At 46.3% G+C, this 13,373-nt stretch overlaps 1 long non-coding RNA gene across 1 annotated transcript; it reads right to left on the reverse strand.

The window, feature by feature from the left end:
* Positions 1-1,205: 1,205 nt before the first annotated feature.
* LOC134740031 (uncharacterized) lies at positions 1,206-12,900 on the reverse strand. The gene is made up of 2 exons (XR_010127272.1): positions 12,777-12,900; positions 1,206-3,737 (listed from the first exon to the last, which is right to left on the reverse strand). It is a non-coding gene; the product is annotated as an uncharacterized LOC134740031 (long non-coding RNA).
* Positions 12,901-13,373: the final 473 nt, after the last annotated feature.

The raw sequence follows: 13,373 nt of genomic DNA on the forward strand, positions 1-13,373 counted from the left end.
GCCCTCCCTGCCCTTGCGGGGAGCCAGCATTGGAACCACCCCGCTGAGTCTGGAAATCCTCAGTCTTCTGACGTAGTTCCTCCTCAGCCACGAATGCAGGCAGAGCCTCCCTGGGCGGGCCCTGCAGCTCACCAGCTGCCGGTCTCTCCCCCAACCTCCCACGCCTCTTCCCACACCTGCCTTCCAGTATTCTCCAGCACTTTGTCAAGATGCCTTAATGAGGCTAGGTTGCAGCAGGCCAGCAGCATACTCACCTGGCTCAGGGAGTGTGACACAGCGTACGTGCTACCCAGAGCAGCTCCACTGAACTCCCATGTTGACAGCAGGGCCCTACCTTCCCCGAACATGGGCTGGCAAGGTTCCTCCATCTCTCACCTTCTTCTAAATCTACTAGGAAGCCCTGGGATAAAGCTCTCAGTCTCAGGCTGAGATTGCTGGGTTCAAATCCTACCTCTCCCACTTACTAGGTGAAGTGAACTAACCTCTCTGGGCCTTAGTGTTCTCATCTGTGAAAGGGGGATAATAACCATCCTGTATCACAGGCTATTGTTGAGGATTAAATGAGGCAACACATTGAAAGAGCTTAGAAAAATGCCTGGCACATAGTAAGTGCTTATTAGATGTTAGCTGTCATCTAGATTTGCCAGGTGTCCTCTATGGTCATCAACATTTAGTCCCTGCAGTGGGCAGCACTCAGTACAAGGCACTAAATTGCAGACATAAGAAATACAAGCTGTCGCCCCCAGCTGCTGCTTTTAGGTACCCTTGGAGAAACCCTAAAAGCACCTGCATAGTAGATTTCTCTTCTCTTTCTTTCTTTTTTTTTTTTTTTTGAGACAGAGTCTTCCTCTGTCGCCCCGGCTGGAGTGCAGTGGCACGATCTCAGCTCACTGCAACCTCCACTTCCTGGGTTCAAGCAATTCTCCTGCCTCAGCCTCCTGAGTACCTGGGACTACAGATGCACACCACCACGCCTGGCTACTTTTTGTATTTTTAGTAGAGACAGGGTTTCAACATATTGGCCAGGCTGGTCTCAAACTCCTGACCTCGGGATCTGCCCGCCTCGGCCTCCCAAAGTGCTGGGATTACAGGTGTGCACCACCGTGCCCAGCCTCTCTCTCTTCCTTCCTTCCTTCTTCCTCTCTCTTTCTATCTTTCTTTCTTTTCTCTTTCTTTCCTTTCTCTTTCTATTTCTCTTTCTTTCCTTTCTCTCTCTCTCTTTCTTTGACAGGCTCTCACTCTGTTGCTCAGGTTGGATTGCAGTGGTGTGATCTTGGCTCACTGCAGCCTCAATCTCCTAGGCTCAAGTGATCCTCCCACCTCAGCCTCCCAAGTAGCTGGGAAGAGAGGCGTGTGCTACCATACCCAGGTAAAGCATAGTGGATTTCTGTTGTGCTTTATGGCAACATTTGCATGAATCTTTGGAATGTTCCTCCTGCACTTGGAGAAAATCTCACATTAAATGTCCCTGCCTCTCCAGGGTAGAAGCCAGAAACTCGAATTCCCATCATCCCTTCTGGTAGGGAATGGGCCATGGCCAGGCTCCACGTCAGAGGGATTTGGGTGAGAGCCTGTGGAAGCAGGAGACCTCAGGTGCCTCAAGGGTGGGTGCTCCCCTCCGTGCTTTCGTATGCTTTTCTTTAGAAGTCATTGCAGATTGAATTGTGTCCACCTCCAAAAAAAGATGCGTTGGAGTCCTAACCCTCAGGATCAGAACGTGACCTCTTTTGGAAATAGGGTCTTTGCCAATGATCAAGTTAAGACGAGGTCATTAGGGTGGACCCTGATCCAATGAGTCCTTATAAAAAGGGGAAATTGAACACAGAGGCAAACCTGCACACAGGGAGAACCCCGTGTAAAGATGAAGTCAGCATCAGCATGATGCTTCTGCAACACACAAATGCCAAAGATGGCGGCAAACCACCAGAAGACAGAGGCAGGGAGCAGATCCTCTATTACAGCCCTCAAGAGGAACCAGCCCCGCTGACACCTTGACCTTGGACTTCCAGCCTCCAGAACTGTGAGAGGATACATTGCTGCTGTTCAAGCCACCCAGACTGTGGTATTTTGTTACAGCCACCTTAGCAAACTATATGGAGGGGAAGCTCCTATGTGTTGTGTCAAATGTAAGCTCCTAAAAGCACGAAATTAATTGTGTCTGTTTTATTTATTGGTGCATGGATGGTGCCCAGGAAATGTGTGTTCAATAAATGAATGTCTTCTCCATCGTTCCCAATGCAGAACATACAGGATAGGAAAAGGCCAGTCTTTGAAAATCCCACACTTCTTATCCATTACCCTCAGAACTCAGCTATGGTCCAGGGAGGGACTGTGCCTGCCAGTGCCCCGACAGACATCCACAGAGACCTCCGATGCAGCGGGGCCTCGGGAGCTGGGTGGGCAGTGGGGCTGGTGGGTGGACGTCCATCCTTGTGGCTTTCAGGCCTATACCAAGAGCTGAAGAGACCGTATAGATCCTACTCCAACTCTTCCATTAAAAAACACAAAGCCCACAAGTCCCAGTGAGTATCTAGGTATCTCCCTGACCCATCTCTTTCCACAGGGCACAGCCACCCAAATCGACCTCAGGCTTGGCTGAAAGACACATCAGCATGGACGATTTCAAATCTCTACCATGCCATTTTTAGGTCTCTCTCTTTATGTATATATATATATAAAATATGTGTGTATATGTGTGTACATATATGCATATCTATTTTATGCTTGGCAGGGTCACACTGAGGAGGTGCTTCGTGGCAGGGAGCACTTCTGAGTTCTGAAGAGAAGGAATCCTGTTGCCTGTGGTCACACAGTGGCTCTCGTGACATGCTTCCCAGCCAGAAGAAGGGTCTGCACAACGTACTTGGCTAATCTAAGTGTGGTTAGGTTGGGAATCTTCTCTCCCTTGGACTCTGAGTGTGCAAGTGTGTGTGCACGTGTGTGTGTGCACGTGTGCGTGTGGGAGGGAGAATGTGGTAGGGAGACCTAGGAAGGCTTCTCCCAGAGGAAGAGGTGAGGCCGCCTGCCCAGGCCTCTCTCCATCTGCCTGCGCAGACCAGATCAGAATGAAGACCGAAGCCCCCCACATGGGTCCCTGGGAGTCCAAGGGCACTGCCCAGAGGGGTTCAGCCTCCAGGCCACACCCAGGCTGGTCTGGGAATGACCCTCCTTTGTGTTAAGAAACATGAGCCTCCTGGATTCCACTTGGGGCTGGTGTGTCCTTCACAGAGAGCCCTTTGTGCCTGGGAGAGGGTTGGCCCCTATTCTGGCAGCCATCCAGATACTGCCTGCCTCCAGCCACCCTGCCCTGGGGCTCCCCACCATTCCTCCTCTCCAGCTGCACCTCCCTTCCTCCCAGGGTGCAGTCACCCACTGAGGGCAGGGCACCCAGGGGAGCCTGAGCTGTGCCAGAAGCATGACCCTGAGAGCCCCAGGCCAGAGGCTGGGATGACGCCAAGGACTGCTGTCACGGAGAAGAGAGAGCTCTGGGGACAGCCCACATGTGGGGACAGCCCAAAAGAGTTGGGGCTGCTTGGCAGGCCCACTTCAGGGCATCAGGGATGAGAAACATTCATCAGGGCCAGGCCAGGCTCCATGACTGCTGCTCTGAAGCAGAAAAGCCCCCTACTCCATGTTCATCTTGCCAGGGCAGAGGGTGGGCTACAGCGGGATCTGGCTTGTTGCTGGGAGACACCATCACTGAAGGTCCACGATTATCATTGCAACTGTTCATGTGCCTTTAAAAAATTAAATTAAAAAAAAAACCCAACATGAGAAATCTCATGCTTGTCAGAGTCGTCCTCCCCCGCTGTCGGCTCCCATTATGAATCCGTGGCATCTTCTGCTGAGAGTTAATTACATGTTGTGTGAAAGATACCAGGCTTCCTTTAAAAATTTTTTCTCCTGGATGGGTTTTGACCCCGTCAGCTGCCTCCCTCTGCTTCCTCCCTGTGCAGCAGGAAAGAAGGGCATGCCTGGGGGAGGCACAGGCCTGATGTCCCGGCCCTCTGCTCCTCAGAGCCCGCATCCCTCCCGCTGATTGCTCAAGGCCTCCCTGAACCCAGGCAGTTGTCACCCAGTGCCCGGAGAGCCCGCTCCTGCCAGAGCGCGGGGATCATGACAAAGCACAAATGGAGGTGCTATTTAAGGTGCCAAGCACTTAGCCCTCCACAGGCTGTTTCCTCTCACCCTCCTCCCTCACAAAAAGGGGGGTCAGGTGGAGGGAGGGGTGCAAATGGCTTCCTGAAGCCATCCCTGTGAAGGCTTAAAAGGGAATGTGACCCCTCCAGGAGGAGAAAGGCAGAGCCTCCCAGTTGCTGGTTCTTTTTTTCTGCTTGCTCCCACACATAGACAGAAATTCTCATTCTCGAGATGGCTCATCTTTTCTCCTAAGAGGCGATGACCCACTCCGGAAGCAACAAGTGTGGACTAATACCTTGAGTTACTGCCTCTCTGCAGTGTTGAATTTCACCTCTTTAAGAGACGGCCAGTGGCACAGCTGTTGGGACCTCTCAGAGCATGTTACAACACCCCTTGCTCTGACAAGTCACAGCGTCTCGGAGCTGGAAGGGCCTTCTCGGCCAACCCCTGCCCTGAACTCAGGCACATCTTAAAGTAAAGAATTCGTAGTCTGGCACAGTGGCTCACGCCTCTAATCCCAGCACTTCGGGAGGCCAAGGCAGATGGATCACCTGAGGTCAGGAGTTCGATACCAGCCTGGCCAACACGGTGAAACCCCATCTTTACTAGATATACAAAAAATTAGCCAGGCGTGGTGGTGGGCACTTGTAATCCCAGCTACTTGGGAGGTTGAGGCAGGAGAATTGCTTGAACCCAGGAGGCAGAGGTTGCAGTGAGCCGAGATCATGCCCTTGTACTCTAGCCTGGACAACAAAAGTGAAACTCTGTCTTTACAAAAAAAAAAAAAAAAAAAAAAAAGCGGAGAATTTTCTACTGTCCCCAGATATTAGTCTTGTACACCAATCAATAAAGGAAAACTCAAGATTGTGAGTTAAAAGTAATCATGTCTATAATGACAACTCTCAACTAACTACATACAGAATACTTACTTTTTAATGGGGGCAAAGTACTTTTCTTCATTCTAAACTTGATAGTGTAGAATATGGGGATGTCAACTCATTTTAATTGTTAGGACAAATTAAGAAGAGCACTCTGCTGCCACTGGATTCCAAAATAAAATACAATTATGAATTTTATATTATTTTGAATAACTTGCTTTGCAGCTTCCCATCATAGGTACAACCAAGAATTGACTTTATAAAAAGAATAACTGCTCTGTTTATTTGGTTTTATTCTTCAAAGCAGTGTTAGGTCAGTCATAGTGGCTCACGCCTGTAATCCCAGCACTTTGGGAGGCCAAGGTGGGCAGATCACTTGAGGTTAGGAGTTCAAGACCACCCTGGCCAACATGTCAAAACCCCATCTCTACTAAAAATACAAAAATTAGCCAGATGTGGTGGCGCGTGAACCTCCGCCTCCTGGGGGGTTGCAGTGAGCCAAGATCACACCACTGCACGCCAGCTTGGGTGATGGAGTGATACTCTGTCAAAAAAAAAAAAAAAAAAAAAGCACAGTGTTGAGTACTGAAAGGGCTGAGGAGGCGCATTCGGCTAGTGTGACAAACCACTGGATTACTGAAGAGTGGGTCGTCCACAGCCTCTAAATCCCAGAGGTTTCAAACGCAGTGTGTAAAACCTGTTAAATTGAAAAATCCTGTGCCTTGTGCCCAGAGATTCTGATTTAGTAGGTCTAGGGTGGGACCTTGCATTCTGCATTTTTTAGCAAGCATCATGGCTAATTCTGATGCAAGCAGCCATCCTTCCAAGTGTAGAGACTCCACAGGGGTGATGGCTGTGGCTTATAGCCATGGGAATCAGCTGGACCCCAGCAACTGCTGCTCTCTTCCCAGCCACAACTTTCCAGGAATGTACATTTCAGGAAATTACTTGTATATGCATTTTTTAAAAATCATTTTTTCCCCTTGGTTATAAAGCTAATGTAAGGCTGGGTGCAATGGCTCTTGCCTGTAATCCCAGCACTTTGGGAGGCCGAGGCAGATGGATCACCTGAGGTTGGGAGTTCAAGACCAGCCTGACCAACATGGAGAATCTCTGTCTCTACTAAAAATACAAAATTAGCTGGGTGTCGTGGCACATGCCTGTAATCCCAGCTACTCAGGAGGCTGAGGCAGGAGAATCGCTTGAACCCAGGAGGCAGAGGTTGCAGTGAACCGAGATCATGCCACTGCACTCCAGCCTGGGCGACAAGAGTGAAACTCCATCTAAAAAAAAAAAACAAAAAACAAAAACAAAAAAAACGCCAAGTGAAAGTGAAGACACAGCCACGTGGAGAGAAAGCCATGTGCAGAGGGTGCCGTGATGCAGCTGGAAGCCAAGGGACGTCAAGGATTGCCCTCTAGGAACAGGTGAGGAAAGCAGAAGGAGCCCTGCTGCCACCTGGACTTCAGACCTCTAGCTTCCAGAACTGTGAGAGAGTGAATTGCTGTTATTTTGTCTGGTGCTTTGTTGTGCAATCCTAGGAAACTAATCTACTATATGTCCCCTGGTGTGGTGTCAGCTAAGCCCGAAGACCTAAGGTACAAAGGACAGTTCTTGCTCCCTCTCAGAAGGGCATCCAGTCCAGCCTGCTAATCTGTTTTCCCTGGGAACATTTCTTGCTGGTCACAGGAGCAAGAGCCCAGTAAGGGCCCATCAGGGGCCTGTCATCCATTAGGGCAGGGTCTGGTTTAGTGCTTTCTTCAGGGCCACATCTCACGTGTTAAGAGGAACACACAAAAAATCAACTCAGTGTTTTTCTTCAAACTCTTGGATTTTGGCCAGCTGCAGTGGCTCACACCTGTAATCACAGCAGTTTGGGAGGCTGAGGCAGGCAGATCACTTGAGGCCAGGAGTCCAAGACCAACATGTTGAAACCCCATCTCTACTAAAAACACAAAAATTAGCTGAGCGTGGTGGCACATGCCTGTAATCCCAGCTACTCAGAAGGCTGGGGCATAGGAATCACTTGAACCCGGGCGGCAGAAGTTTCAGTTGCAGTGAAAGAGCAAGACTCTGTCTCCAAAAAAAAAAGGCTCTTAGATTTAACAAAATGGAATAAGTGTTTATTAGGCTCTTTCAACACCTCCTGGATTAAAGCCTCATTCAGCAGCTCACACTTTGTCACTGTTCAGGCCTCAGACGGATTCACTACCAGGGCCTCTCAGGCCCTAAGCCCCTGACTGTCAGGCTGGGAGGTTAAGCTACTGTTACATCCCTGACTACTCCTAGATCGGTCTTTTCTCTCGTGGCTTCTGAAAAGTTGCCCTCTCAGGTTGATCATCTCGATCTTGGACAGAACTGAGACCTAAAGAACCCCATGTGCATATTATACACTTGAGGAAGTTGTTACCTCAAGAGTTACAAAGTCTAACACATTTTCAGCCATCCTTTACCAAGTGCTCACTGGGTGCCACTTACTTCCTCATGTTCTCACAAGAGCCCTACAAGGTAGCCTATGATATAATAAGAAACATATATTTGGTCTCTGCCCCCAATTCCTGGCCCAGAGCTCCTAAAACCTTTGCAATTTCCTGAACAATAGAGGTTCTAGGTGCATCTTTTGTTCTAATATTTTATCTTTGGCACAGGTTTCTGACACAGAGCTCCCAATCCCCTTGGCATTTCCTGGGTGACAGGAGCATCATTTGTTCTAAGGAGGTGACTCTCGGTGGACTCCTGGATGGGGGCTGGTCGCCAGAAAGACCAAGCCATGGTTAGAATCCCGGATCTTTCAGCCCCACCCCTCATTCCGTGAAGATGGGAGAAGTGCTGGAAATGGAGTTAATAATCGATCGTGTCTATGTGATGAAGCTTCCATCAAAACCCCTGAACTATGGGGGTGTGGAGAGCTTGTGCGCTGCTGAGTACATGGAGGGTGGTATCCCTGAGAGGACAAGGATGCTGTGTCCCTTCCCCCATTCCTTGCCCTCGGCATCTCTCCTGTCTGGCGGTTCCTCTGTATCGTTTGTAATATTGTTTTAATAAACTGGTAAATGTACTTAAAGTGCTTTCCTGAATTCTGTGAGCCACTCTAGCAAATGATCAAACCTGAAAAGGGGGTTATGAGAACCTCCGATTTATAGCAAACAGGTCAGAAGATCCAGAAGCCCAGATTTGTGCCTGGCATCTGAAGTGGGGGGCTGAGCCTGAAACCCATGGGATCTGACTTTAACTCCAGGTAAATGGTGTCAGAATTGAATTAAACTCTATACACCCAGCTGGTGCTGGAGAATTAGTTCTTGGGGGAAAACTTCTACCCCCGATATTTGATCACAGAAGTATCCTGTTGGGTGTAAATAGAGAGAAAAGAAGTCTATTTTTTCCTTTACATAAGTACAACAATCTCTATTTTACAATTTAAAAAACTGAGGACCAGAAATACCAGCAGGCAGCCCAAGGTAGCAAAGCTTGTACATGGCAGAGCCAGAAGCAGAGTCAAGTCTTTTTAACACCGAGTGTCTGGCTGTCTGTTCTGTTAGGTAGTCAAGAATGGCTTAGAGGATCAGTGGAAGGCAGCTTGTCAGTAGAGTGATAAATGCTAACAAGGGATGCCAGATGTTTTGAGAATTTATGCCAAACCTTTTGAGGCAGATGTTCCCAGTTCCACTCAGTTTCATCTCCACCTTTTCTGGCATCTGGAGTAATAAGGAATTTTGTCATCACATGGCCCCTGAAAATAAGCTAATCCCTGCTAACTCACCTCTTGATTTTTAAATCTCAATTTCAATAAGTCTATGCCCAAAAAGTTGCAAGGAAAGTGAGCCCTCTAAATATATACAAACAAAATCCTTTTTTTTTTTTTTTTTGAGATGGAGTCTCACTCTGTTGCCCAGGCTGGAGTGCAGTGGCACAACCTTGGCTCACTGCAACCTCTGCCTCCCGGGTTCAAGTGAGTCTCCTGCCTCGGCCTCCCGAGTAGCTGGGATTACAGGCACGCACCACCACACCCAGCTAATTTTTGTATTTTTAGTAGAGACGGGGTTTCACCATATTGGTCAGGCTGGTCTGGAACTCCTGACCTTGTGATTCGCCCGCCTCGGCCTCCCAAAGTGCTGGGATTACAGGCATGAGCCACCGCGCCCCGCCAATTAAATTTCTAACACATGAACTTTGGAGGTCACATCCAAACCACAGCAAATTGCTCTTTGGAAAAAGTTTTGTGAAGAGAAGCAGCCTCTAATTTATTTTTAAATATGACATGCTAGCTTTAGTGAGGTTCGCTTGTGTTCCTGAGTGTGGGTTTATGCACAACAGGTTAGCTTTAGTGAGGTACACTTATATCCCCTTGACCCTCAGCCCTGGTTCCAACTGCTAGGTTAGGAGCTAAGGCTCTTTCTGCTGAACAGTTGCTGTGGGTCAAGCAGGATGATGTTCCCAGGCCAAAAAGCCTGGGCTGAACTCTCAGGCAAAGAGCAGGCAGGCAGAAATCCTCAACAAAATACTAGCAAACTGAAGTCAACAACACATCAAAAAGATCATTCATCATGATCAAGTCGAATTTATCTCAGGGATGCAAGGATGGTTCAACATATGCAAATCAATCAGTGTGATGCATCATATCAACAGAATGAAGGACAAAAGCCATATGACCATTTCAACTGATACTGAAAAAGCATTTGATAAAATTCAACATCCTTTCATGATTAAAAAAAAAAAGAATCCTCAAAAAACTGGGCATAGAAGGAACATACCTCAACACAATAAAAGCCATATATGACAGACCCACAGCTAGTATCACACTGAACGAGAGAAATCTGAAAGCCTTTCTTCTGAGATCTAGAACACAACAAGAATGCCCACTTTCACCACTGTGATTCAACATAGTACTGGAAGTCCTAGCTAGAGCAACCAGACAAGAGAAAGAAAGGACATCAAATTGGAAAGGAAGAAGTCAAATTATCCTTGTTTGCAGATGAAGTGATGTTACATTTGGAAAAACCCAAAGAATCCAGCAAAAAACTATTTGAACTGATAAATTCAGTAAAGTTTTAGGATACAAAATTCAACATACAAAGATCAGTAACATTTATATATACCAACAGTGAACAATCTGAAAAAGAAATCAAGAAAGTGATCCCATTTACAATAGCTGCAAATAAAATAATATACCCAGAATTAAACTTAACCAAAGAAGTGAAAGATCTCTACACTGAAAGCTATAAAGCATTGATGCAAGAAATTGGAGAGGACAGGCCGGGCACAGTGGCTCACGTCTGTAATCCTAGCACTTTGGGAGGCCGAGGCGGGCGGATCACCTGATGTCAGGAGTTTGAGATCAGCCTGGGCAACATGGTGAAACCCCATCTCTACTAAAAATACAAAATTAGCCGGGCGTGGTGGCACATGCCTGTAATCCCAGCTAATCGGGAGGCTGAGGTAGGAGAATTGCTTGAATCTGGGAGGCAGAGGATGTAGTGAGCTGAGATCACGCCACTGCACTCCAGCCGTGGCAACAAGAGTATATCTCCGTCTCACCAAAAAAAAAAAAAAAAGAAATTGGAGAGGACACCAAAAAATGGAAAGATATTCCATGTTCATGGAATGGAATAATCAATATTGTTAAAATGTCCATACTATCCAAAGCAATCTACAGATCCAATGCAATCCCTATCAAAATACCAATGACGGCCAGGTGCAGTGGGTCACAACTGTAATCCCAGCACTTTGGGAGGCTAAGGCCGGTGGATCACTTGAGCCAATGAATTTGAAATCAGCCTGGGAAACATGGCACAACTCCATCTCTACAAGAAATACCAAAATTAGTCAGGCATGTAGCACACACCTGTAGTGCCAGGTATTTGGGAGGCTGAGATGGGAGGATCACTTGAGCCTGGGCGATGGACGTTGCATTGAGCCAAAATCATGCTGCTGCACTCCAGCTTGAGTGACAGAGCAAGAACTCTGTCTCAAAACAAAACAAAACCACAAGAAAAAAGTCAGTGACATTCTTCACAGAAACAGAAAAAATAATCCTAAAATTTATATGGAACCACAAAAGACCCAGAAGAGCTAAAGCCATCACAAGCAAAAAGAATAAAACTGGAGGAATCACATTACTTGACTTCAAATTATACTACAGAGCTATAGTAACCAAAATAGGCACAGAACTGGCATAAAAATAAACACATAGACCAATGGAACAGAATAGAGAATCCAGAAACAAATCCATACACCTACGGTGAACTCATTTTTTATAAAAGTGCCAAGAACATACATTGGGGAAAGGACAGTCTCTTCAATAAGTGGTGCTGGGAAAACAATATCCACATGCAGAAGAATGAAACTGACCCCTACCTCACCATATATAAAAATCAAATCAAAATGGATTAAATACTTAAATCTAAGACCTCAAACTATGAAACTACTAAAGGAAAACCTGGGGCAACTCTCCAGGACATTGTTCTGGGCAAAGATTTCCTGAGCAAATACCCTAAAAGCACAGGCAAACAAAGGGAAAATGGATAAAAGAGATCACATCAAGTTAAAAAACCTTCTGCACAGCAAACAAAATAATCAACAAAGTGAAGAGACAACCCACAGAATGGAAGAAAATATTTGCAAACTACCCATCTGACAAGAAATTAATAATCAAAATATATAAGTAGCTCAAACAACTCAACAGTAAAAAAATTTAATAATCCAATTTTTAAAATGGGGAAAATATCTGAATAGAAGTTTCTGAAGAGAGGACATACAAATGGCAAACAGATATATAAAAAGGTGCTCAACATCATTGATCATCAGAGAAATGCAAATCAAAACTACAATGAGTTGTCATATCTCAATCCAGTTAAAATGGTTTTTTTCAAAAGATGGGCAATAATTAATGCTGGCGAGGATGTGGAAAAAAGGGAACCCTCATACACTTTTGGTAAGAATGTAAACTAATATAGCTGCTATGAAGAACAATATGGAAGTTCCTCAAAAAACTAAAAATATAACTACTATGTGATCCAGCAATTCTACTACTAGGTATGTCGAAGAGATATCTGCACTCTTATGTTTAAAATTCACAACAGCCAAGATTTGGAAGCAACCTAAATGTCCACCAATAGATGTATGGATAAAGAAAATGTGGTACATATGGGCCAGGCACAGCGGCTCACACCTGTAATCCCAGCACTTTGGGAGGCCAAGGTGGGTGGATCACGAGGTCAGGAGTTCAAGACCAGCCTGGCCAAGATGGTGAAACCCCATCTCTACTAAAAATACAAAAATTAGCTGGGCATGGTGGCAGGCGCCTGTAATCCCAGCTACCTAGGAGGCTGAGGCAGGAGAATTGCTTGAACCGGGTGGGCAGAGGTTGCAGTGAGCCGATATCACACCACTGCACTCCAGCCTGGGCAACAGAGTGAGACTCTGTCTCAAAAAAAAAAAAAAAAAAGAAAAAAGAAAAGAAAATGTGGTACATATACACAATGGAGTACTATTTAGCCATAAAAAAGAATTTGCAATGACATGGATGGAACTGGAGAACATTATGTTAAGCAAAACAAGCCACACAAAGAAAGACAAATTTCACATGTTCTCACTAATTTTTGGGAGCTGAAAATTAAAACAAATTACTGGCAAGGTGGCTCACACCTGTAATCCTAGCACTTTGGGAGGCCAAGGCCGACAGATCACCTGAGGTCAGGAGTTCAAGACCAGTCAGGCCAACATGGTGAACCCTGTCTCTACTAATAATACAAAAATTACCTGGGTGTGGTGGCACATGCCTGTAATCCCAGCTACTCAGGAGGCTGAAGCAGGAGAATCACTTGAACCCAGGGGCAGAGGTTGCAGTGAGCCAAGATTGCATCACTGCACTCCAGCCTGGGCAACAGAACAAGACTCTGTCTCAAAAAAAAAAAAAAAAGATTAAAACAATTGAACCCATGGAGACAGAGAGTAGTAGAAGGATGGTTACCAGAAGGGCAGGTGGACCAGGGATGAGGGGGAGTGAGGATGGTTAATGGATATAAAAATGTAGCTACACGGAAGGAATAAAATCTAGTACTTAGTAGCACAACAGGATGACTACAGTCAATAATAATTTATCATACATGTAAAAATAACTAAAAGAAGGCTGGATGCGGTGGCTCACACCTGTAATCCCAGCACTTTGGGAGACCGAGGCAGGCAGGCAGATCACTTGAGGTTAGGAGTTTGAGATCAGCCTGGCCAACATGCGGAAACCCCGTCTCTACTAAAAATACAAAAAATGAGAGGCCAAGGCGGGCAGATCATGAGGTCAAGAGATCGCCCACATGGTGAAACCTGTCTCTACTAAAAATACAAAAAAAAAAAGCCAGG

Source organism: Pongo pygmaeus, chromosome 7 (genome assembly GCF_028885625.2).
Source record: "Pongo pygmaeus isolate AG05252 chromosome 7, NHGRI_mPonPyg2-v2.0_pri, whole genome shotgun sequence".
NCBI lineage: Eukaryota > Metazoa > Chordata > Mammalia > Primates > Hominidae > Pongo > Pongo pygmaeus.